This window comes from Mustela lutreola, chromosome 5 (genome assembly GCF_030435805.1).
Source record: "Mustela lutreola isolate mMusLut2 chromosome 5, mMusLut2.pri, whole genome shotgun sequence".
NCBI classification, from domain to species: Eukaryota; Metazoa; Chordata; class Mammalia; order Carnivora; family Mustelidae; genus Mustela; species Mustela lutreola.
The window spans coordinates 86,483,560-86,511,394 of NC_081294.1; the positions used below are offsets into that span (position 1 = coordinate 86,483,560).

Here is a 27,835-nt window from a genome sequence, read left to right on the forward strand (position 1 = left end):
TTCTGGGTAGTCTGTTTATTCTCTCCTCCATTGTACTATCTCCTGTGTCTCACTAATGAGCCTCATCCTGTTTTTGACAGACCATTCTGTTTTGACAAGGTAAAATTGATCAGTGAATTAAACACATGTGAAACATCTCTAAATACAAACTCACTGCAGGGAAAGATTTGAATGCTGTCCATTTCCTTGCAGATAATAACTTGGAAGGCAATTTTCGTAGCCAGATGAATACTGAATGGAGAGCTCTGTTTAAACTTCGTGTTCCATAAATAGAAACAAAGTGCAGACATCCTGCCTCTTGACTTCTTTAGTCATTTGAAGCTTTCAGAAGTATGTTTTTATTTGTTTTCTTGACTCTTTTCTTCTGCACATTAGACTGCAGCCAAGGAGTGTCCACAGCACACCAAGGGCTGGAGTAATCCCTTACCTCCCTCCTGCAGGCAGATCCCCTAATGAGACTGCAGCCAACCCTTCATCGCCTTTTGAAGCTGGGCCAGGTGAGCCTTTCATTCCAATCACCCACACAAGCATAAATTTTATTACTTAACCTTAAAATGAAATACTCACCCAAATGAACGTTCTGTGGGAACCAGGATAGGAATTCAGGTGATTCAAGATTCTGCAATTGTGTTATTAAGTTCACCTCAGAGATTCATAAATTTTCAGAAAAACTTTAATATTTTCAGATTTGGGATTGATGATCCAGGACCCATGGAAAGCTCCAGCATCTATGGATAGATTCAGGATGTATCAATCAGGATGTTATGTCATTCAGGATGGGCTAAATAATGCTGTGGTAAAAAAACAATTCTAAAAATCTCAATGGCTGAAAGCAACCAAAGCTTATTTTTTCCCTCATGTCACATGATAATCCAAGGTTGGCTGGAGACTTAACGACTACACCACTGTCATCTTCATTCCTAGATCTGATGGAGAAGCCACTATCAGGCACATTGCTGGCTTTAGTGTAGAAAGAAACGAAAGCACTGCTCTTAAGTCTTTAACCCAGAAATGCCACCCAGAACTTTTGCTTACATTTGAACCACCCATGCCCGAGTTAAATGGGGTCAAGAAGTGTAACCTTCCTGCGAGGAAAACTACCTTGGAGAACAGTTTACTGAAGGGTCCGTGAACATTTGAAATTATATGCAAAATTATATGTGAACGGGCATAGGTACCTATTTTTGGAGAGTAGTTCTATAATTTTCATCCTATTCTGAGAAGGAACTTTAACCACCAGCCCTCACCAGCACTTCCCCTGCCCCCACTGCCATCACCACCCAAGTTAGGAACCAGTGATTGTAGTCCAAACTCCTTGTTTTACAGATGGAAGAACTTGAAAGCCAATCTTTAAACAACTTGCCAAAACCCAAAACAACTTCTTTGAACTTGCCAAAATAACAATTAATTGGGAGCACAACCAGCCCCTAAGACTGCATTAGGGAGAGGCCACACTTTCAGGCACAGCAAAAGGCTCCAGCCTCTGCTTAAGCAGCTCTCTGCATCCAAATTTAATTTAGGGAGGAAGAAAGAGGTCATGGGAAGGGGCTTAATTTCCTGTAGGTTTCAAATCCCAAATGGAGGTTGGAAACTGGTAGAGGATCCTCCTTGGAAACTTTTGAAAAATAACTCATTTGAAAAATATTTCAATGCCAAGAAAAACGTGACCCCTGGTCCTTCTCCCACACTGTTTGCCTTTCCCTTCAGCCCTCTTTCCTCTTGTCAGGTAACCTGGGCGCCCATCGTATCCTTCCAGCTTCCTCAAATGAACTTCCCACTGGAGCCCAACAAAAGGCATTATCCCGGAAGAACTGGTTTTCCCATCTCTTTTCATAACCCCATTTCCTTTTCGGAAGACCATGTGTTTTCATTAGTTCATTTCAACTCACCATCCTGTCACCTCCCTTTACTTTACCCCACTTTCACCTCGGATGGGACATCACTTAGCTTCCCAACCAGCATGGCAAGGCTTTATATTTCAGCAGTTAAAAGAAACTTATTTGGGAAACTCCTCCTCTCAATCTCTAGGCATGAAGACCAATACTAATAGATGCATGAGATAACTTGGCAATTTATCTATCTTCTCAATAATTTTTCTCTTCCTCTTCACTTAATTTGGTATTTTCTCATTTCCCCCATTTCCAGTTCCTTTTCTGGATAGTATTTGTGTCAGGTTATGATGGGGGACCAGGAAAAGCAGGTTTTGTATGAAATCTAGAAATAACTGAATATCAGGATGGAAGGAAAATTTTAAACGAGATTAAGAATTATGTGAGAGGGGGGCGCCTGGGTGGCTCAGTGGGTTAAGCCGCTGCCTTCGGCTCAGGTCAGGATCTCAGGGTCCTGGGATCGAGTCCCGCATCAGGCTCTCTGCTCAGCAGGGAGCCTGCTTCCTCCTCTCTCTCTGCCTGCCTCTCCGTCTACTTGTGATGTCTCTCTGTCAAATAAATAAATAAAATCTTAAAAAAAAAAAAAAAAGAATTATGTGAGAGGTAATTTCAGGAGGCCTAAAATCCTGGGAAACTTGCCCAGGTTTTGTGGGCTCTGAAGAGTATAGGGGCTTCCAATAAGAAAAGTAATTTTGAATTCCAAATATATAGTTAGGTACCTATATATATCTATATATTTATTATTTTACTATATATTTACTATATAAGTATTTACTGAGAAGTAAATTCAATTACAAGTGAATATTTATTTAGAACTTCCTATCCTCACTCGCACTGCAACCGCTCCAGGAGGACAATTAGACAATTATTGTCTAATTATAAGACAAGTATAAGGGGATTTTAGATTTGAAGCAGAAGCCATATCATCCAAGTGGAGTAGAAATATCTCACATAAGATTTCTTGCAAAACACACAATCATGGAACACATTAGTAGATCAACCTCAGGAGGCTTTGGAAGGAGCCCCAACAAAGGACATTGCCTCTGAGAATCAAAATTCATTACAGACCCATGCAGCCAGAATATCTGAAATAGAAGTCAGGTCAAGGAACAAGCAATCAGTAGCTCAAGTCTGAAGCAAGGTCTAGACACATACATTTTAAGAAAGGCCCCACTAGTTTTTTAGACCTCGGCCTCTTAAAAAAAATGTTTACTGCTTTTGGCTTAATGCTCTGGACTTCTAAGGATTTATTTTGACAAAAGATTATCTAACTGAATGGAATCCTCCCCCAAAGAAGTAATTTTAGGTATCACCAATATTAAAAGGGAGCAAAATTGTGGAGGCTAGACAAAGAGTCTTTTACAGAGTTTTTGTAGTCAGACAATGGCACCCTGGACGTTGGAAGAGGAGGGTTAATGGGATTCTCAGTATAGAGACTTGGACAGTCATTAGATAAATTAAGAGCATGGAGGCCTCTGTTGGGGGTGGGAGGGCAGAAGGAAGGACACATTCCATTCTTTCCCTGCTGGCCAATGAATGGCCCCGAAAACATTTTACAGATGCTTCCTCCCCGTTCCATATTTTGATTTATTCTACTCTGAATCATTACATGGATCTTCCCATTCACAGGTTAGTCAAAGGGATGTCTTTTCCTTTCTACATAAGAATGGGTGAGAGTAGGAAGGATCTTGGAGGGATTTTATTCAGTGAAAATTGTATAAAGATGGTAAAAAAAAAAAAATTCCTTAAAGGCTGCAAGGAAAAATATAAAAAATTAAATATTTGGGTTAGATATTCATTAGAATCCATGATTCTCTCCAATTCATGGATTTTTTCTAAATATGATATCAGACTTTGATTCTTATCTAGAATAGATAATCCTTTAGAACCTGTTCTTTAGCACTATATGTCAGAACTGTTACACTATGTTTAGAACATTCTTCTTGACTAAAATGAACCTGTGTTCTTATTGGCACATGAGAGTGATGCTTCTTCTCACCCACAAGCACCCAAACTCCCCTCCTGCCCCATCTGTACAGCCTGGCCTAATTCATAAGAGAGTATTTAAGTGTTCATACACCTGTGATCTGACCATCGAAGTCAATGGTTACTCCACCAGCTAACAACTTCCACACTTCATTAGCTTTAGCACCTATTCCTTCATAGCAAGAAGACATCAGCTACATTTGGTATTCCCCTGTAAGAGATTCATTAGCTCATTTAAAAACACTCTCTTTGCTAGGCAATGGAAAAAGGTTTTTTCCTCCGATCTAAATATAGACACAAATAAGAAATGAAACTATGGGACTGATAACAATACTGTGGTCGATTCTTTTAAAGATGCTATCAACAGGAAGAACCAATGGGAGTGTCTAGAGGGGTGGGGGTGAGGTGGAGGGAGAGTGTCAGAGATTCAAGGAAGTAGCTAGGTCTCAAAGCCACAGGCATTATTCAACATTAATCCTGTTCTGGAAACTTGTTCACTTCTAAATACGCTCCATTTTTATTTTGGAACAAAATCACTCATGTTACTTTAGGAATATATTTTTACAAATTAGTTAAGTAGAAGAAGATTAGTCTTTGAGTAAGTTTTGAATTTGAAATGCTTTGGTTTATGAGAATACACAGGTGGAGAGTGTATTAAAATAGATCTAATCCTAGGCTAAAAGTCACTCAGGACTCTGCCAGCAGATGAGGAGGAATATCTCCTTTTCCTCACACCAACTCATTCCTTACATCTTAAGCCAACCTCTGGTGTCTGGCTTAGCCCCATTCATTGCAAAGACTGCCAGAGGAGGGACCTTTATAATATCGTGAGACTGGGAACAAAGTCGGGAAAGAGGGAAGAAAAAACTATTTCCTGTATTAATAACAGAAGCCACCACTATGAACTAGACCTACTTTCCACCACTGGATATCCTGGGGTACCTCTGAGCAAACTGGCTCATTCGTGGTTTCTAATACTGTTATAAACACAATACCTGAGACAACCAAATGTGCGGGTCTGGATATAAGTTGAGAGTAATGAGGGGCTGGTTGTCCTGACAAGGCTGAAGAAGCCCACCTAGGTCCCCATGGTGAGTGTCAGGTGATGGGAGTTTATATACAAACTCAGTTACTCATGAGCTGTGACACCTGAGACAACCAACGCTTTGTTTTAGAATTCAATTTGTCATTTTCAAAGCAGCACTGATGAGCTAGATAATTTTGGAAGGACCCTCCAGCTCTAAGGTTCTGACTTTAATCAGAAAGGTCCAGAGAGAAGGATGTTTAATGCTGAGATGTTTGTTTAGACTGAAAGACACCCAGTCTGGGAGGTCTGGTAAAGAATAATTAAATAGTAGATCATGAATTGGGAGCTGTGATTGTTGTGATTACAACCACCTTAAATCTTTCCTGAACTCTCAATGGGTATAAGTACGTAATAATGTTCACAAATGCCAGTCAATGTTAGGGGCAATGAATTGAATGGATGGTTGAACCAGGCTTCCTCTAAGGCTCTTTCTAACAAAAAAATCCCCCTGGTCCCAGGTTTCTCCCTGAGAAAATGTAAACAAGGTAAGGTTAAGGGTCTTTAGGAAACAGTGTCTTTGTTTCTCTTTCTTTTTGCCGCCTTATTTTAAAAAATTAGGTTCGCTCGGGAAATTATATTCTCTTGGAGATCACAGTCCTACTGGATTAGGGCCCTGCCATTAGGAACTCATTTAACCTAATTACCTCCTTAAGTCCCTAACTCAAAATACAGTCACATTGGAAGTTAGGGCTTCAACATATAGATTTGGTGGAGCAGGACACAATTCAGTCCATGAGACACTCTAATTCTCCGTCTAAGTTTACTTCCATAATAATACACTGCATGCCACTAGGAAGGACAATGCAAGAATGGTGTGAGTGTAGGGAAGATGAAATTTTGTTATTAAGCTGTGAAAAATGGTACATCAGTGTTTTTGGAGAGATTTCAAATAATTACAACAGTCTGGAGTATTCAGAAGCATTTAATAAAAGGGCAATAAGTGAAAAGATAAAATGTTCTCCCATGCTCTGATTTTAAGCCTGTTTTAATGATGTCTTGAAGGCCCAACTTCTGGCAATTTACAGAATTAACAGATTTCAGTATTTCTCCAAGGTACTTTAGCCTGGAAGGGGGCTGCTGAGAGAGAAAAATATTAGATATTTAAGGGGTGCCTGGGTAGCTCAGTGGGTTAAGCATCTGCCTTCAGGTCAGGTCATGATCTCAGGGTCCTGGGATGGAGCCCCATGTCAGGCTCCCTGTTTAGGGAGGCTCCTGCTTCTCCCTCTCTGCTGCTCTCTCATTCTCTCTCTCTCTCTCTCTCTGTTTCTCAAATAAATAAAATCTTTAAAAAAGAGAAAAATATTAGATATTTAAAGGGCTGTCATGAGAAAATCAGGAATAGATTACAAGTCACAAATATTTGACCTGAGACATTATTTCCCCTTCTTCAACTCTCAGCAGACATTACTTACCAGTCATGGCACTCACCAAACAAAGCCTCACAATACATTCAGGACAATGCTCCAAACAACACTTTTTGAAAAAGGAATTGGTATATAAGATGAAATGATAAAAATAACATTGCCAATAGCTAATATTAATTGAGTGCCTACCAAATACCAGACATTGCTCTAAATTTTTTCATATATAAACCCATTTCTTCCTGATAACCACCTTATGAGGTAGGCAAAAAGGGAATTCACATTTTTCAGGTGATGACACTGAAGCACAGGCACTCAGTGAAGATGGTGAGGAACTTGGATTTGAATTCAGGCCACGTGGCTACAGAAGCACAATTATCATTACTTTTCTATAGTGTTTACCCACCATGGGTTGGATTTATCGTATATAATTAAAGAAGCAGAATGACAGCCAGTGGGAGAGATGTGGCAGAGTCAAGCTGCATCAACATAAAAATAACTTTTGTGACAATTAAATTATTCTAATACTGACATCATAGTCACCTGCAATATTTAGTGCCCTATCACTGCAGACATCTGAGCAGAGTGCTATAGCTAGGTATTAGGATTGTTTTGCAATGGATTGAGTGAAGGAGAGGGTAGGTTGGATGACAGCATCTCAACTTCTCATCTAGTTCTAAAATTCAAGGATTCCTTGGCTTAGGCAGTACCAACAAAGCTAGAAGGAATCCACAAGTGACTTCCTTCCTCATTCTTCCTTTTTTGCCATCTCTCTTTATGTCCAGCATTGTCAAACAAAGAATGTCTAGGATTTTAATAAATCACACTGAATTTTAAAAATAGACACTCAGTAGATGGCATATAAAGCCCACACAGCCCCAAAATATAAACAGTAGTCTGGAAAAGATTATTGAATTCTCTAAACCATTGTTCTCTAATTATCCAAGCAGGCTTATTCCGCTTCTTATCATCACTTTCTGGGAAAGGGAACAAAGTTACAGCAACAGTAAGAGATAGGTAAGTTGGTTAGCTATTAAAGAAGTGGACAATGTCTTCAAACATTAACTCCCTCAATCTCTCCCCAAGAATGGTATGCCTTGCAAGGCAAGTATCCTTTTCTGGAATGTGACCTTGGCCATTCCTAGCAGCAGCAGAGAAAAATGCCATCCCTATGAGGTTACCATTTAGTGATGAGAAAGAGATTAACAGCAGGTGCCAAATCATTTCAGATTAAAACTCACATATGTGGAATACTAAGGAATCCTCTAATCTATTATGTGCCATTCCTTCCAGGATTTTTACCTGAAAGTCTCAGCTTTGCTTCTGCAAGTGTGTGCCATTACACTCTAAGCCAGGTATGAATGCCCTTCATTATTTTTGCACAGGTCTTAAGACCCCCTTTTTTAAGATAGAGAGAACATGGCCCTTTCCTTGGACTAGCCTCAATGCAGACTACAGATGTACCTCCTGAAACTTGAAAGAACAAAACTCACAGAGGAGTCTCTTATTATTGACTATCCAGTGTACTTCAGAGGATTGGCCACTAGAATCAGATTTAGTCCAAATTCCACTACTGAACCAAAATGTGTGATTTGGACAAATCACTTATGAGCCCACTAACATTGTCTCTCTGTTTTTGATATGTGAAGTAGAACTGGTGATCTTTCATCCTGGCTAAATCACTAAAAACAAGGATAAAAGAAAACTCAGTAAAGCATAAAGACTCATTACCAATTTGGTCATTACAGAAAAGTCAAGACCTATCCTTTGGATTTAAATATCTGAGAGTATTTAGACACTTAATATCCAGTTTTGGCTAGCTATGAGAAATAGATGTAGAGTTCCACTTGAGGAAGAAAAGTTCATGATTTCTTCTAATATTTTTCCAAACATATGCTCTGGGAAAGATTTAACAAATGAGTATACAAGGGAGCCAGCAATCTTCTACTTAACCAATATGTAAACCTAAACAATTTAGAAAATAATATCATTCTGAAAGTTGAATTTGGGATCTTAAGAGAATTTGGAGGGATTGTAAGAAAAATGTTAGAGAATGTGTCTCCTAATCAAGAAAAAACATTTATGAGTTAATACATGATAATAATTAAAAGAAGAATGACAGACATTTCTGGGTAGTTATGTGTGCCTTTTACTATCCCTAAGTGCTTTACACTTACTCACTCATTTATTTCTCATAGTAACCTTCTAAGGAGGTAACATCATTATCATCATTTTATAACAAATAAGTGGAAGCCGCAATCAACCTTGTCTTACTCTTGTCAACCATCATCCCTCATGCTTAAGATCAGCCTGTGAGATATACATTATACATTCTCTATGTGGTTGGTTAAGGAAACAGGTTAAGCGAAGTTACACTGTAGGTTGGCAAAATCAGAACATGACCCTAATCTTCTAACTTGGAGAACTCTCTCTCCTGCATTGGGATACCTCACATTTAAGCCACAACAACGTTATAAAAACTTTTATTTAAAGTCTTGATGAAATTAGATTTGCTGTAATATATCAACTTCGTGCCTTGGTCCCACACTCCTCTTGTCAGGTCAGTCACATCTGAAAGTGTGGCCAGTCCTGGGGGCCCTACTCTATGCAAAACGTCAGGGTAAGGACATGGCAGAGGGCGATGAATAGGTCCCCTTTGATACTCCCAGTCATCTCCCCCTTTCTTCTCAAATATCCAGGCACTACTGAGCTGTGAATTGTTCAGGTTATTGTCCAGTTATTCTCTAGGATAATGTGAGTCATCTGAAGTAAATTTCATAGTAACTATTGAAAATGGTTAATTCGTGAATTGCTACCATGAGTAATGTGCATTTTTTCCTCCTTCCTTCCTTCCTTCTACAGATTTTGTTAACTTAGCAAAGGCTGACACCTTTCTCTGGTTCTCTAGTATATATATTCATGCTCCCAGGTTTTCTATTAGACTAATAAGAAAATATAGTATGCCCACAGATTTGATAACCTAGATGAAACTGTATAATTCCTTGAAAGACACAATTTTCCAAAACTCACATAAGAAGAATTAGACAATATATATAGACCTATGTCTATTAAAAATATTGAATCAATAATTAATCACCTCCCAAGATGGATTCACTGGTAAATTTTACCAAACATTAAGGAAGAAATTATACCAATTCTCTATAATCTCTTTCAGAGGATAAAAAGAGAAGGAATACTTCTGAACTCATTCTATAAGACCAGAATTACCCTATTACCAGAATGAGACAAAGACATTACAAGAAAAGAAAATTACAGAACAATAAGTCTCATGAACAAAGATGTAAAAATCCTCAACCAATTATTAGTAAATAAAATCCAAAAAAATAGAAAAGAATTATATTCCTTTAAAACCACAACCAAGTAGGACTTATCTCAGGTATGTGGTACTGATTCAGTATTAGAAAATCAATTAAGATAAGCCATCACATCAACAGACTAAAAAAGGAAAGTCATATGATAATATCAGTGGATGCAGAAAAAGCACTTGACAAAATCTAACACCCATTCATGATAAAAAAAAATTCTCAGTAAACTAGGAATGGTAACTTTCTTAACTTGATAAAGAATATTTACCAAAAAAACCTTCAAGTAATATCATACTTAATGGTGAAAAATTCAAAGCTATTTCACTAAGATCAGGAATAAGGCAAGAATGTTTTTCACCACTGTTTTTCAACATTGTACTAGAAGTCTTAGCTAATGCAATAACACAAGAGAAAGAAATAAAAGGTATACAGATTGGGAAGGAAGAAAAAAAAAACTCTCTTTATATTCAGGTGACATGATAGTCTATACAGAAAATCTAAAAGAACTTACCAAAAAAAAAAAAAAAAAAAAAAAAACCAAACCAAAAACAAAAACCCTGTTAGCACTAATAAGTAATGAGAGCAAGCTTACAGGATAGAAGGTTAATATACAAAAGTCAATTGTTTTCTTATACACCAGCAACAAGAAAGCAGATTTTAAAAACATGAGACTAGGGGTGCCTGGGTGGCTCAGTGGGTTAAATCCTCTGCCTTCGGCTTGGGTCATGATCCCAGGGTCCTGGGATGGAGCCCTACATTGGACTCTCTGCTCAGCGGAGAGCCTGCTCCACACACCCCCCCAACCCCGCCTGCCTCTCTGCCTACTTGTGATCTCTGTCTGTCAAATAAATAAATAAAATCTTTAAAAACAAAACAAAACAAAAAAAGACCATTTATACTAGCATCCCCCAAAATGAAATACTTCGTATAAACCTAATAAAAAAAAACTTATAAGAGCTATATGAGGAAAATTATAGAACTCTGATTAATGAAATCTAATAATTAAATAAATGGAAATATATTCCATGTTCATAGAGAGGAAGATTCAAAACTGTCAAGATATCTTTTATTCCTACATGAACTATAATAAATCCACTGAAATCCCAATCAAAATCCAGAAAATTATTTTATGGATATTAACAAGCTGATTTTAAGGTTTATAAGGAGAGGCAAAAGACCCACAATAGACAACACAATATTGAAAAAAAACAAAAAAACTGGAAAATTGCCACTACCTGACTTCAAGACATAATATAAGCCTACAGCAATAAAGATATTGTGGTATTGGCAAAAGACTAGACAAATAGGTCAGTGGAATATATTAAAGAACCTAGAAATAGATCCACATATAGATAGTCAACTAATTTTTGACAAAGGAGAAAAGATAAGTCTTTTCAACAAATGATGCTGGAACAGCTATACATCTAAGTGTAAAAAAAAAAAAATGAATGCAGAGATAGAACTTACATCCTTCACAAAAATAAATTCAAAATGGATCACAGGGTGACTGGGTGGCTCGGCTGGTTAAGCATCTGACTTCTGGTTTCAGCTCAGGTCATGATCTCAGGGTCATGGGACTGAGCCTCATGCTCACTATGGAGTCTGCTTGTGAGATTCTCTTTCTCCCTCTCCTTCCCTCACTGCTTGTGTGCTCTTTCTGTCTCAAATAAATAAATAAATAAATAATAAGATCTTTTAAAAAATGGATCACAGACCTAAATGCAAAATGTAAAATTATAAAATTCCTAAAAGATAGCAGAGAAAACCTGGGTGACTATATATATAGTAATGCCTTTTAAATACAACATCAAAGGCCTGAGCCATATAAGAAATAGTTGATGAGGTGAACCTCATTAAAATTGAAAACTTTTGTAAAACATAATATCAAGGGAATGAAGACAAGACACAGGCCAGAGAAAATATGTGCAAAAGACACTTCTGGTAAAGGACTGTCATCCAAAATACACAAAGAACTACTAAATTTCAGTACGGAATGAATGATTAAAAAATGGGTCCAAAATTTTACCAGATACCTCACCAAAAAAACACATATGGATAGAAAATAAGCATACGGAAAGATGTTCTACATCATATATCATCAGGGAAATACAAATTAAAATAATAATGAGGGACTACTTACTATCTGCCTATTAGAGTGGTCAAAGTTGAGAATACCAACCACAAAATGCTGGCAAGCATGTAGAACTAGAGAGAGTTTCATTAATTGTTGGTGGAAATGCCAAATGATACAGCTCCTTTGAAACACAATTTGCCAGTTTCTAACAAAACTAAACATATCCTTATCATACAGTGCAGCAATTACACTCCTTGGTATTTACCTCAAGTGAGTTGAAAAACTTATGTTCACCCAAAAACCTGCACATGGATGTTTATAGCAGATTTATTCATGATTGTCAAAAGTTGGATGTTTATAGCATGGATGTTTTTTTTTTAATTTTTTATTTTTTATAAACATAGCATGGATGTTTATAGCAGATTTATTCATGATTGTCAAAAGTTGGAAGCAAATAAGATGTCCTTCAGGAGGGACTGGATAAATAACTTGTGGTACATCCAGAAAATGGAGTATTATTCATCATAAAAAGAAATGATCTGTCAAACAATGAAGACACAGAAAACCTAAGTGCATATTACTGAGTAGAAGCCCTTTAGAAAAGGCAAATATATGATTCCTATGAAAGGGCAAAACTATGGGGAGACAGTAAAAAGATCAATGGTTATCAGGAGTTGGGAGTAAGGAGAGAAAAGAATAAACAGATCAAAGGGAATTTTTAGTGCAGTGGAAATAGTCTATACAATTAACACAATGAAGCATCCAACCCCACAGAATGTACAATGGGAAGAAGGAACCATAATATAAACTATAGATTTTGGCTGATTATGATGTATCAATGTAGGTTCATCAATAGTAACAAATATACTACTCTGGTAAAGGATGTTGATAATAGTGGAGATTATGTCTATGGGATACAGGGATGCAGGGGAATCTCTATACTTTCCTCTCAATTTTACTGTGAACCTAAAATCAGTTCAAAAAAATTATATCTTTAAAGAATATATAATACTCAGAGCCTTGCCAAGTTCTTTTCTTTACTAAAGCAATTAGCTGACCACTATACACCCCTGAGATAGTCACTTGACTATCAACTTTGAGGTCACAAAGCGCTTGGAAATATTTATGTAAAAGAGGAACTTGGATCAGGATGTGGCCACAAGGAGCAGCAGGACTTTTACAGTTTTATCCATTCAGCTCAAATGTTCTTCATTTGGATTTCCAAAAAGTTCATTCAAATAACTGATTTGATTGATAATGGAAACCAGGCCTCTTTCCCTTCACCATTTTTAGTTGGGTGGAATTTATATCCAATTAAGTTTGAGAAGTGCTGCTTACTGAATACTACCTCTTAGAAATTCATCCTGTTAAGAGACTAAAAAAAAAAAATCTTTTGAATTTTAATTGGCCTACTATACCAAACATACATGACTATAGATCCTTTATTCTTTGTTAATATTCTATCCACCATATTTTGGGAACATTATGCTAAAGGCACTCTTTAGTAACTAAAAGCCACTATTCCAATTTCTCACGCAAACCTCAAATATGGAATCTAAACCCAAACTCCTTAGTCTGGCTTTTTAAGGTCCTTCACAATATTCTGCCAAACTAGTTTTGCAGCCTCATTTCCCATTTTTCTTCTACATGAATTTTCTGCTCTAACAAAACTCACTTATTCTTTGTTCCCTAAATAGTCTACATCCAATTCTGCCTCACTATTTATATACATATTCTTTAGGAGGGTCTTGAATTTCATTAGAACTGGAGATGTCAGAAGTTCTTAATTAGTCATTTAACAAATATTTATTGAGTGTTTGCTTTAACACTGTATCTCTTGGGATGCTTTGTTGCAAGCAACAGAAATAGGCTCTAGCTAATTTAAGAAGAGGAATTTATTGAAAGGACATTGGGTAACTCTAAGAATTTCTGAGGGGTCTAGAGAATAAGGCTTGAAGACTGTGCAAGCAGGAACACTACTGTATATCCACTGCACGATGCATCCAGGGAAGATAGCATATTCACTACCCTGTACCCAGACACTGCACCTTGCACTAGCAGCACTAGCAACAGTGGTCCATGGATGTCAACACTAGAACCACTGACCCTGCCACCTCTGGGAACTGGAATAGTTGCCTCTGTGTCTGACACTCATGCCAGCATGGATTCTGCACATTCTCTTCCTTCCAATAGCAGATTCAAGGACCATCTGATGGGTGGGACCTGGACATCTGTCCATGTCCTAACTGCAAGGAGGACTGGGAAATCTGGTGTCTGGCATTTTCATCTTCAATAGGAGGACCTGAGCTCTGCCTTACAAGATAAGGGATTCCCCCAAAGAGAAGAAAAAACCAGAGATGATGGATGATCAAAAAGAATGACAATTGTCAGCTATGGTTATATGGATTGTATGTATATGGTTATATTGTTATATGGATTACAGGGAAATACAAAAGAGTTCTCTTCTGTAACCTCTGAAAGAGTTTACCTAACAGCACAAGAAAAACAGATGAGACAATCAGAAAATCAGATAATTTAAAATAACATCATAAATTTGACTGCTTAATTAAAAAATACTAGGATGATATTGAACATAATCAACAGACTTAGAGAAAAGTATATTTGGACTTTCTAGCTCCAAGCCCCTTCTTTCTCACCAGATTTTTTTCTAGAGCAGAATATATGTAAATAAGCTCTATTTCCACCTAGAATATTTCTGCACATCCTCTCTGTTCCATTTTCCAAGTTCATCTGCTCAAAGACAAGCTCCTTGGTCATCAATAGGATGCATGATTCCCAGAACTGAACCCATTATAAATTAAGGATTAAGCAGAAATACCAGCTCTATTTCTCTCTCCTGGGAAGACAGACAGACCTTAGGGCTGAAGAATCAGAAAACAGTGGCATAAACATGGGAATGGTTGTAGGTTCTTGACCTGGAGTCAGACAGGATGAAAACATGCCTGGAGTCCTGGGAAATCCAACGGCACTCTTCTGCATTGTGTTATTACCTCCTTTCCTAAGGAAGGTCAGTGCTAGGCTGCATCGGGGAAAAACCATGCAGAGCTGACTTGAGTGCTTTTCCAGTGCTTTATCAAGGTCACAGCAGGAGCGTGTTTGGAGCTCTGCTCCAGCAGTCAGCCAATGGCCACTTGGAATTAACAATGGAAGCCATGTGGGCAGAGCAGGGAAAAAAATGGATCATTTAACTGCTTACAGGACATCCAAAGTCAGTAGCCAAGGCCTCCCCCACAGCAACCACCCAGCCCTCAGGTCTTGCTGCACCTCCACTTTTCTTTTCGATGCCATGCAGCTCTCTCTGCCTCACATTCTTCACCTTCCTAGGAGTCAGTTTGGCTTCCAGAAAGAGAGTGTAAGTGAAAATAAAAACAGAGAGAAGGAAGTAGATGACAGCATCACTCCGTCAAGAAGGGAAGGCTTGGGCAATATGACTGAAAGAAAACTGACTCGACAGCTTTCTCTGTATACTAGCTGGGTGACATCTGGTAAGTCATTCTTCCTTCATACCAACATCAGATTACGTGAAACAATTAGTATAAAATTATAGCAAACTGTAAAGAACACTACTTATCCCTCTGCCTACACAACTAGGTTAGTTCAAATACTAGTTATGCTTTCCTGTCCTAAATGACACTTGGGAGTGTTTGCAGCTTAAGCTGTGGGTGATGAACAAAGGCCTTTCGCTGACTCTTGTGTTTATTTGCAGCCATGAAGGTTCTCAAGGAAAAGCTCTTCTGTCCTCACGTCAGAGGGTGTAAGAGGAGGAGCTGTCCTGTAGTCTGGGGTTCTAACTCACCTGCTTGTATTCCCTTCTTTCCACATCACACACACGTGCACGCACACACACGCGCGCACGCATCCTCTTTCTCTCTCTCCCACCCACCCATCCCTGATAAATATAAGAGGATAAAGTAATACCTAATATTCTAACAAGTGCAATATGATAGTGTGCTAGGAATAGAAACACTGAATGTAGATTCCTTGATGTGGAAATCCTAATTCTGCAGTTTGCTTGCCCTATTACCTTAGACACATTATTTTACCTTTCAGTGCCTCAGTTTCCACTTCTACAAAATAAGATAATAATAAATGTAACATATAGGGATGTTGTGAGGATTAAATAAATTAATACTTAGCAGTTAGAACAGGACCCAGCACATAGTTCTTATTTGACATCATTAGATAATATTACTATTATGTCATACATCTAAATGAATGTGGTAGTATACAAAGTATCAGTAAGAAAAGGTAAAGTTATTGTGTATATTGTGCATGTGTACATAGACATGGTTTTACTGTATCCTTACCTTAACTTTCAAGCTCAGTACTAGTACTCTGACTATGGCCAGACAGGTTAGGTAAGATTGTCAAGCACTAGAAAGTAGGGAGTTGAGATTCAAACTGAGGTCTTCTGGCCCCCAAACCCCTACAATGCATGTTTTCCCTCTCCTGGGAAGCTGCCTACCTTTATTCAAAATATTCAGAATTCCTCTTTGGGAATTTCCTTCAGAGATCAATGACCTTGTTTTGAATTTCCTCAGCACTGGTAAAACATCTTCTTTTGAAAAAAAGTTTATCAGAAATTTTCAAAATTCATTTATTGTTAAGGTGAATAGCCCAACTGGTTCATAATGTTTTGCGCTAAAAATAAGGCGTAATTAATGTCCTTAGGTGTCTGATAATTTGACCCTGGAGACAACCCCCAGAGAAAAGTTCTAAAATGATTCTGAAAAATTCAGTATCATAGGAAAATTGCATTTTCCAACCCTCATTTGGTTACTTTGGTTCTGATATGCTTCTGTAAATGGAGTTTTCAACAGCTTGGTTGTAACTTCTTGTATGCAAAAGAACATAGAGTAAGGCAGTCTGTAATATTTGAGGTCTGTATTTCCATAATGATGCCCTCCTCTGTGGTCTCTGAAATATTCTTATGTTCCCAGGCTCTACAAGACCCAAGACCACGTGGAGGTCAGCATGACAGCGGAAGAGTTACAACATTAAACTTGGCACTATCTCAAACAATATCTGAGTGAGGTGTTATCCCACTTAGTCCTTGGCAACAGCTTCTTTCACTGAAAACAAACTGAGGCTCAAAATGGATCTATAACCTGCTGTAGGTCCCCCTCTAATTCAATGGAACAGAGGCAGGCATGGCCCTTGTCTCCAGATTCCCCTTCACCCCAGCCTGTGGCTAAAGCTATATTCCAAACAGCTCAGCCCAAGTGCCTCTGTGCTGGGCCCTTTAAAGCAGACTAGATGCATGGGCAGAGCAGAGTAAGCTGGGGTATAATTAAGTAATCACTGAAGCTCTTCAAGGCGGGGCCAGACCTCCTCACCCACTTGTTCCTGGCTTTAGCAACATGTAAGATACCAGAAGATCATCCCCTTTCTGGAAGTGGTTTACTCAGAGGCCTGCACTCCACTTAGATGGAGCTCTTTGCCACCTCCTTCAGCCTCCAGGGCTTATGCTTCAGAGACTCTGTGCCCACATGCCACTCCTCCAGAAGTAGGCTGCCATGGAGAAGCTGCTGCTTGTGTTTATGCCCTTGATACAGTAGTACACATTAACTTTAAGCTCAGCCAAACTGGTAATTAAATAGGGAACAGTCCTTGTCTCGGATTCCATTTTACTTTAAATCTTATTTACCACAGATGAATGAATACAGAGAAATAAGGAAAGAAGTGTGGAGAAGAAAGATGAAGAAAAAGGGTAGCCAAGTTTATACTTTAATTAGAAAAAAATCACAATTATTCCAAGGAAAAACACAATTTTAGATAAGAGCACATGTTCAAAAAACAAGACAGTCCAAACCATGTTAACCATTAAATTTGTTATCTGTCCACATAACCTATAGATTCCTGATTTGTTCCATTCTGCTGGCTCTTTTTACATTATACCTGTTATAATTCACCTGTTAAAAGAAGAGCTTTGAAATCCTGTTAATATGTCTCTAGTAAAATCTAAGGTAGAGAGAAAACTTCAACTCCTCAACCACTCTGGAGAACTTGGCTCTCTAAGTAGACATTGTCTTAAAACCAAGAACAAGCCAGAGATCACCAAGATTAGGTTTCACTCTTTCCTTTCCAAATTTTGATCCCTAATCCATTAGAGCTAATTTTCTGTAATCCCTTTTCTGTATACAGTGGGGCATGAGGTGGGTTTCTCTCTGATGGAAAAAGAGTCAGGATATGGGACAGAAGGAAGGGGAAAGGGGACCCATTTTATGAAGCTGCCCAAAATAAGTTCATGCCAGTATTAGTACTTATGATACAAACAAGCTCCTACATGCAGAATCATCATCTGTATGGGAAGTTGCTTATAAAGATGATGACATTTAAAGTTTGGCATCTCAGCAGTTTTTACTTCTGATCTTGGAAAATTGCCCAAAGTAAACAAGTCTTCCACAATCTGGCTTGCTTGCCATTTTAATTATTGGGGGACAGGGTGGGGGAGTGCTTTTCCCCTTAAGCATGTGGTACCAGAGGCCTACTTTCTGATCTAAAAATCAACAAAATGGATGGAACCCCAAAGTCTGTGATTAAACAACAGGGCAGATTTTGCTACACAGTGACCTTTTTTGTGCTCCAAATCCAAGCCTGCGGCAGATTCGTTTTGACAAATTTTAAACCTCTTAAAATGAATCTGAAACAGAAATTCAATATGCTCTTAATTACATTTGCCCCAAAGGTAAAATGAACGTTGCTCTGTTCCTCACACAGCTCCAGTTAAAGCTGGATTCTCACTAGGCTGAGCCATTCTGACTTGAAGTGAAGGTTGGGTGGCAGCTGAGATCTCTCTCACCTCCACTCAGAGACTCTGAGGGTGGGCTGAGGGCAAAAGAAAAGGGGTTAGAGTTCTAGAACAGCAGTTCCGGGGGGAAATAGGGCCCTCTTGTTCTGCGTAGTTGAGGTGGGTGGTAGGAGGCAGAGGAGGGAAGCCCAGGTAGCTGAGATAAGTGGAGACAGGGAAGTTAGGAGGACTGGGAGGAAATACTATGAGGACAACTAAATGTTTCCTCTGCTCTTGAGGAGAGAACATTGAAGAGAAAGTAATGGACATTGTTCCCTGAAGGCAGGTGGGCATTGCACATTCAGGCTTGGGCAGTAACAAAGCCACTGAGAAGAGAAGCCTCGTCTAGATGCACAGTTTGTCCTATGGCTCCAACAATCATGACACATTAGTGAAAGTAGATCAGATCATCCTTCTTGCTGATAGGAAAAGAAGGTTCTAACTTTTTGATGAAACTTAAAAAGAAATATCCTAAAATGCTGGACAATCTTGGCACCAAAAGTATAAAAAACATAGCTTTAGTCTTCCCCCGCCAGCCAGCAGATGTGTGAGAAACCACTCAGGTGTCTCAGCTACAGGTCACCCTTTGTGTTTGAAGGGGCTTGAAGCCAAGACTGGTTGTCTTGTTGATATTACACATTTGCTACCTTGGGTGAACTCATCGTGTCAGAATAAGGATTCAGACAGAGCTGGCTCTGTGGGTGGTTGGGAACAGAATTGGTTCTGCAGTATGTACTTTGGTAGCTTTAGCAACTGTTCGTGGCTGGTGTCTGCTCCCATTAGTTAGGGTCATAGCAATACCTGTGGCTAAATACTTTGACTATCATCCCCCACTGAGATTCTGTTATAAAAATTAGGGTATGTTATTAACATTTTGGTCATTCCTTGTATAAGTGGTCATTGTCATCTATTTGAAAGTCAGTGCTTGATTACAGAAATGCCAAATTTAAGCACCAAAAAAAAGTAGTGAGCCCCACTAAACTACACTTACATGTATAAGAGAAATTAAATTATATTACTCACTTCTGCCTATGGAAACTATAGTGAATACCTTAATGGTGTGATGATTTTTTAATGTCAAACCTGGCTAGCCTATTATCCCAAGTTATTTAGTCAAACAGCAATGTCAGTGTCACTGTGAAGGTATTCTATAGATGTGATTAAAGTCCACAATCAGCCCACTTTGGATAAGTGGGATTATTCTAGATAATTTGGGTAGTCTTGACCCAATCAATCAGTTGAAAGGCTGTGAGAACTGAACTAAGGCTTCTCTGAAGAAGAAATTCTGTCTACAGACTGCTGCTTCAGCCCATGCCTAAGATTTCTAGCCTACCCTTCCTGATGGCTTGCTCTATGGATTTTGAACTTACCTGGCCAGCTTTCATAATCATGTAAGCCAATTCCTTGCAATATATCTCTTAATATATATCTCCCACTGGCTCTGCTTCTCTAGATGAACCTTGACTGATACACATATGCAGCCTGGATGCCCCTTCAAGACTGAAGTTATTGCTTCGGCTATCGGGAGTGCTGCTAGCAGAAGCTATCTGCTATCAGCCATCTTCATCGTACCCAGGGTCACATTCCCTTCCCAGGGAATCGTGCATCTAATGACAGGTTGATATCAAGTATAAAAGCCTAGTTCCCTTGCTTTTACTCTGGATAACTCTGAAGGGTTGCCTGGCTTTAGAGTGCCCCATGAGCTCAGCTGAGATCTTCAGTGCAGCTGCATGACAGCCAACTTCTCCCTCTGCCCCAGCCTCCTTACTTCCCTTCCTCCCACAGGTACCAATTCCAAGAGCACTGCCTGATAAATGTCCAGTCTATCTACTTCCCAGCGAACCCCAACTGCGCAGTGAGTTTTTCCACTGAGTTTCCCTCTATGTCTTACATCTTTGAACTTCCCTTTTCATTTATCTTTCCCCTTTGCACCTATATTCTAGGCTCTCCTATGTTTAAAAGAAACTCAACCAAAAAACACAATAAGCATTCCTAATTTCTGTGTCATCTTCAAGTGAAGGCTGGTTTTTTTTTTTTCCCCTGCATTCAAATTTCTTGAAGAACTAAATTGACACTGTCTCCACTTTGCTTTCTAAATACAATACGGTGTGCCTTTAGCCATCATTACTCCTCTACATTTTGCTGAGGTCAAAACCCCATGGGCACTCTTCAGCCTTCCCATGCTTGACTTGGCTGTTTGCAGTGTGACCTTCTCCATCCTTTCTTGAAACTGTTGCCCGGCTACAATAGCAGCCATGACTCTCTCTGTGCCAGACTTCTATATCTCTCTCTGGCTATTCCTTTTCATTCTTCTTCACAGACCTCCTTTTTCAGTGAGTGAAGCCTCTGCTCAATCTACACTCTCTCCTGGGGCAAGTTGGCCATATCCACAGCTTCATCTACCACCTATGTGCTGATGACTCTCACATCCATATCCCCAAACTCTTCCTCTGTATTGGGCTCTAAACCCCATATTTCCAGCTATTGAATGTTTCCCCATGCATTTCTCACCTTATCTAACACTGAGCTCCCTCTCACACATGTTCCTCCTTTCTGAGCTAATAGCACAACACTATTCTTCCCACCAACAGAGCCTGTGATGATCCTCCACTCTTCTTTCTATTCCATACCACCCACTATTCATCAGTGGTTTCTTTTTCTTAAATACTAAATTCTTAAAAGTAGCCCTACTTCTCCCATTTTACTACTTTATTTCATACCTTTACTATTTTGTACATTTCACAGAATAAAGAATAGTACCTACCTGGAAGCTGAACCACCTAGGTGCCATACTTTAAAGGGATCTGCTTGGTCCCTTCTCTGGTCACATCCCTAATAACAGATCAAGGAGTACCCAGGGCCAAAGACACATTGCCACCATGGGATCACATACCCTAATTCTAGGGCATGTTTCTATACCTAGGACTGTAGATTGACTCTCTGTTCAAATGACCCAAGCCTGCCTATGAAGGATTATTCTGTAGATCCATCCTCCCAAGAGTATACTGCGTCACTGGAGTATACATCTGAAAGCCTGAAGGTGGTCAAGGCATAGCTGCATACAGCAGAGTAGGAGAGTAGGTGGAGGTTGTATACATGGGCTGGATTGTTCACATACACACATGTGCAAAATCCTTTGTAGTTCTGGGCTAAGGAAGAATAGAGGCGGGCTATGAGTCTGAGGCCTCTAATTATACTTTCTCACTGAGTGCCACAAATGCCACAAAATGTTGGGAGGAGGATGCTGGTTATGAAGCATGTTTTACATGTATCAAGCTAAATAATGGGAATCAAAGATGAACTAGACATAATCACTGCTTCAGTGCCTCAGTGGCTCAGTCAGTTAAGCATCTGACTTCAGCTCAGGTCATGATCCCAAGGTCTTAGGATTGAGCCCTGCCCAGGCTCCCCACTCAGCAGGAAGTCTGCTTGTCCCTCTCCCTCTGCTCCCCACCCCCAGCTTGTACACACTCTCTCATATAAAAAAATAAAATATATATATATATATTTTTTTTTAGAAAAAGTTCAGAAACATACAAGAAGGGGAGTATTATAAAAATAGATGTAGTCCATTTTACTAAAGGCATGTTAGAGTTGTGTGAGGAGGGAAAATCAAGCTCTATCTGGTAATGTAGGAAGACTTCCCATGTGGGATCACATTTGAACTAGAAATTAAAGCTTGGGAGTAAGTTTTCCAAGCTTGAGGAAGCCACTATAGCAAAGAAGACAGCACTATTCAAGAAATAATGTATACTTAATAAGCTGGGAGCACAGGATTGGGAGATGGCTGTAAAGGTACCAAGGACTATTTATCAAGGAGAAGGCAGCAGGGAATCTAATGATTTAAGGCCAGGGACTGATACGGTCATATCCTCACATATGAAAGACTTATTCTCTAGACTAGCCTCTTAAGCGGTCTCCTATTCTCCCCAACCTCCACTGCTCCTTGAGAATCCAGCCACCACCCTGTTGCCAAAATGATCCTTCTCAAATACATTCTGGATGCTATTATTCTTCTGTTTCTTTCCATTACTTACAGGTTAGAGTCCAAACTCTTAGGCATAGTTTCCAAGGCCCTTCATGTACTACCTCTGCTTGTCCTCCCATTCTAATCTCACATCACTCTCCCACATGCTTCTATCACAGACATACCCAGTGACTTGCCCCATCCAGAAGGCACTGTGATCTCTGATTACAACTCCAAACTTATTGGCCTGAACAACTGCTTACCTTTCAAGCAGCAAGATATAGAGGCAAGAACACAGTCCTTGATATAGATTGATCAGGATTGTATTCTGGCTCTGCCACTTCCTGGCTCCACAGTCTTGGGCAGGTCATTTAAATTCTAAGCCTTGGCTACCCTGCCTCTTTAATGGACATAACACTCATTTTGTCAGAGTACTATGGATATTAAGTGACATAACATAGGTAAGTACCTGGCATGAACACAGTGGACTCCCTTTGGACTAAGCCCTCTGGATGTCCATGTCCATTAAACTACAGCCTTTTCCTACAAGTAACCCCAGTTATGTTTGCCCATTTTGCATATATGAAGTATACCTTAGTCCTCTGCTCCGACACCAGCCTGTTCCTGTCAATATTCTTCATTCCAAGGAGATCCTCTTCCCCCAAGCCCCAGCCACTGGCTAATGTCCTGCTACAAACTCAGAGGATCCCCTGAAAGCACAATTCTGTCATTTGCCCAATGGTGTACAATGCTGCCCCCTGAGGATCCACCATCTCCACCATCACACCAGACCCTACTTGGAGGCAGACTGTAACACCATTATAACTGAGCTTATTGTACCCTCTGGGTATAATTTTGATTTGGTAACTATTCACCCAAGAAGTTGTCTTAGCTCCTAATACCAAGTTCTGCCTACTTCCATCTTATCTCCAGCTCCCCACCAACCAGCAGAGGATAAATTCCATGCTTTATGACCCATAAATAAGATATAACTTATCATTCAAATCACTATGGTTTTGAGACTAAAAAGGTACAGAAAGAGTTAAATGGATGCGTGTTCACCAATACACAAAACAGCATCAGTCATTTCTCTGCGAGATGCAAGAGTGAGACCAAGAAAGAAACTTCTTTCTTTGTTCTATTTCCTCCATGGACTGTGGTTATATTGCCTTCAGCTGTAAAGATGTCTATCCTGATTTTAGTTTGTTTTACTCAGCTCAGTCTGTTGTTGTGGTTCACCCAGAGGAGCATCCAGTCACTGAAAGAGAGAAAGAAGAACAGTGTTCTGCTGCCTGAAGTGCCCAAGGCAAAGAGCGGCTCCTAGCTGCTTCTGCCAGGGAGCTCTGCTGTGACATGGTACCAATGCTAGATGTGGGTGGAAGGTGAGGCAGCTGCATTTTGTGGTGCTTGTCATTCTTATTTGACAACTGTTTGGGTTTTAGAAACTCTTGGCATTGGGTTATAACACCCCACCCACTCTATTGGTAACTACCACTTGTCCTCCCTATAAGAGGTCATGCCAACTCTGAGATGAGGCACAGCCATGCTCAGCAGCCCTGGATGGCTCCTTCTCTGGCATTTGAAGGGCTTTCTCTTGCATCTGGTCAGACCCACAACTTCTCATGGCTCTCAAAATCAAGGATGCTGACTCTCCAGAGACTGGCAACAGGACCAGAAACTTGTTTTTAACAAGTATATTGAATGCTGAAATGTTCCTTAGTCATGTGCGCTGCTAGGAGAGTCTGTGGGTGTGCACTAGAGAGTATGAACGCATTTCTTCTGGCATTTGATAATGCATCACCATCTAAAGGACATTCCTTTCAGCCCTTTTATTTCACCATCATGTAAGGCCTTGAGCCAGCCCACCGCACAAATCTCTCATGAGTAGGGTGATAGAGAAAAAAGGAACCAGGCCCACTTTACCCTGGAAGTATGACAATAATCAGAGAGAAAGGGTACAAAAATGCCCTGAGGGGCTCAAATATACTCATTAATATGTTTCTTCATGTTCTGCCTCAATCTCAATTTTGAGAATTATCCCTATTATCTGCTTAACGTCTAAAAAAAAAAAAAATCACTGAGCAACTGCTGTGTGCTGACAGTTTCTAATACACATAGTCACCCTCTAGCATCCTAGCTTTACAGATGGGGACACTAACACCCAGAGATGAGTAAGTGGTGAGAGGCAGAACTCAAAGCCTGATCCCTCAGCTTTGAAACCTATGCCTTGTACAATGTACTATATTCTTCCCAATTTTATGCTGCAGACCTCTGGAACAACAGAGAGTGATTCAGCACTCCTTATAGTCCCTCCATCATAATGACTGCCATTACAGGAAGAACAGGCAAGGACAAAATCTCCTCTCCTACTTAAAAAAAAAAAAAAAAAAAAAAAAGCATACCTGTTTGTCCTAGGAAATGGGGGAGACAGTGGGAGTTCAAATGAAATTATGGGGATGTGACAGCCTAAGGAAAAGACACCCCAAATCTTTGGATATTTGCTATTTACATTATTATTGAATTGCTGAGACCTCAAAACATGCTCAGAGTTAATCCTACAAAACCTGAATTGAGGAAAATGGTGTTTGAATGCAACTAATGAAATGAAAAATTCTAACTCTTTATTAAAAATTCTCCACTTGTTTCAAAGACATATTTTAGGCCAATTTATGGGTGTTTGAGATTACAGAATTCATAGAAGAAGGCACTGAATCTGCAATCTAAACATTTCCCAATAGAATACACCTGCATTGGACAATTATGCCCACATTAAAGTGTAATATTGCAGTCCCTGCTTTAGTGTAAATGAAATCACAGGAATCAGTGGCAAGAGCTACTATCATTAGAGACCCTCACAAATTTGATGAAAGGGAAAGAGAAGGAAGGGGGCTCACCTTACAACACAGATTCCAGGGTCAAGAGAGGACTGTGTAATTTTCTGAGCTATGCTCTCCACTGGCCAGGTCTGGTCAGTTCTTGCCAAATGTTTTCAACCCAGTGAGTCAAGGACTGACCTGTTCCATTCCAGCTTGTGGGAATCCGCCTCTGATTTTATAACAGAAGTCAGCAGAACAATGGGATTTGCTTTTTGAAAATTTGCTTTTCAGACACCAGTCCTGCAAAAACACGTATTTCTACTGGCTCACCAGTGGAGCTCCTAAAATTTTAATTTTTTTTTTTTAAACACTGGTTCTTGGTAAATAAATACCCCTAACTTCTCCATAACCAGAACCAAGGCAACCCCACATTTGGAGTTCAAAGCCCGGGCTGAAGTCTGCTGTTCTGATTCATACATGGGTAAGGGCCACATAGGGAGGCAAGCAAACAGACAAAATAGAAACCATGGAAGTCAAGTTTGCCTTTGGGCACTTGGTCCAGAGCAGATAATATAGTGTCTAAAAGCTTGCGCTCTAGGGGGAGACAGGTCTGGGTTCAAATCCCAAATTGAACACATAAATTACTTGAACTCTTCGAACTTCATTGTCTTCATCTACAAAATGGGGGGTGTCGATGGCACTAATATTTGATTTGTTGGGAGGATTAAATGAGGAAAAAATGCACAGAAAGTACCTGCCACAGGGAATGTAATAAAACTATATTATATAGACACAGAATAATGCAAAACAGAGAACTCTGTGTCCACCGAATGAATGTGGTACTGTGTGAGGCCAATTGCAAAAGGCTCGTTCTGACTGGTTTTGTTGCTGCCTTTCTCTACATGCTCACAGAAGCACGGTCACGTGTCTTAGAGAAAAAGCCAGCTCCAGGAGGGCCTCTAGACATAACTGACCAGGAAGCTAGAAACAGTGATCCACGTACATTCTGCTCCAGACTCAGGTTGGAGGGGAGTCTATTGACATACTCTGGACTTGACTAGGGGCAGAGCAAGCTGACCAAGCACCAGCCACTGACTGTCACCCCCTCAGAAGAATCTGCAGTCTTTTTCTAAGTAATTGGCCAATTAAATTATAAATCCATGAGTCTTTTTCTTTTTTTTTTTATAATTTTTTTTTTATTTTTTATAAACATATATTTTTATCCCCAGGGGTACAGGTCTGTGAATCACCAGGTTTACACACTTCACAGCCATGAGTCTTTTTCTTAAAACATACAGATTTTTATTACTATTTCAAAAACATCCCAGATGTATAACTACAATTATTTATAACCTTGTAAAAACATGTGCCAGAAGAATAGAAAATACTGCTGGTTTAGTTTGTTTTAGTCTCACTCTGGTACCTCATGTGGTTTAGAGCTATTGCTCTCTTTCTGTTGTTAGCAACTAAGTATTTTCCAAATAACCAATTATTAGAATTGAGCCTGTTTAGTTTAATACACATGCACAGAGAGTTGTATATACAAATACATTTGAATGTCCCTCCACGGGTAGACATGAGGCACTATCACAGTTGGGAGTATTTGTTTCAATGCTTAAGTTATAGCTATGTGATCTTGGGCAGAAAATTTAGCTTTTCTGGATATCAGATTTCTGAAATATAAATAAGTAGACCAACTTGGGTCCACAGATGTGTTTTATTTGGCCAACATTATTTTAGAAATGTGAATGACTTTTCTAAGCCTGCATTTTCCAGTTCCCACAGCTTAACCGCTCCTAACACGGTCCAGCTGACTGCCTTTTCACATTTGCTTCACTTGCTCGGCTCCTGAAAGCATTTGGACTGCAGACCCTGGATGAGATGATCCAGAGGGCTTCCTCTAGCTACGAAACTCTACTATGCTGATTCTATTGGGTTGCTGAATTGCTTAATTTCTTTGTCTGAAAAATAAATAAAATCCTCATTCTTCTACAGTTAGGCTTCTGGGTTTGACAGGAACAACTGAAACATGGGCTTAGACAAAAAGAAAAATCATTATTTTCTCATAGGAAACTGAAGTTAAAACTCTTTGCAAATATTTTTGAAGATCCTGCTCTTTAACTCTAGATTCTTATCTGCAAGATACCATATATTTCAGTCAGACAACAGCTATCTCTCCTTTTAAAGATTTTATACATAAGACCCCCCCCCCCCAAAGTTTATCTTTCTTCCTTTGTCTTTGTCTCTCTCATTAAGGATACTGGACAAATATCCCTGAAAATTTAGATATGTGACAAATAGAGATTTAAATTATATGATTAAGCATCATGATTCCACAAAAGTATAACCTGAGCTTCTAGTTGCTTTGGGCTTAGAGCCAACAGAAACTGAGCCAGACCCTCCTTTGGAATAAAGGCTTGAGCACCCAAGCTAGAACTGAGAAGGGATAAGGATCTTCACTAGTAGTTTTTCTTGAAGAATACAACATCCTTCCTGCCAAACCAAGCTTAATGGCTCT

At 39.4% G+C, this 27,835-nt stretch overlaps 1 protein-coding gene across 1 annotated transcript in view; it reads right to left on the reverse strand.

Moving 5' to 3' along the window:
• Positions 1 to 27,835, reverse strand: part of ANKRD55 (ankyrin repeat domain 55) — a 402,288-nt gene that overhangs the window by 312,590 nt on the left and 61,863 nt on the right. The window contains exon 2 of the mRNA XM_059175015.1: positions 568 to 728. The gene's annotated coding sequence lies outside the window, so the exon portion shown is untranslated. The remainder of the gene's footprint in view (positions 1 to 567; positions 729 to 27,835) is intronic.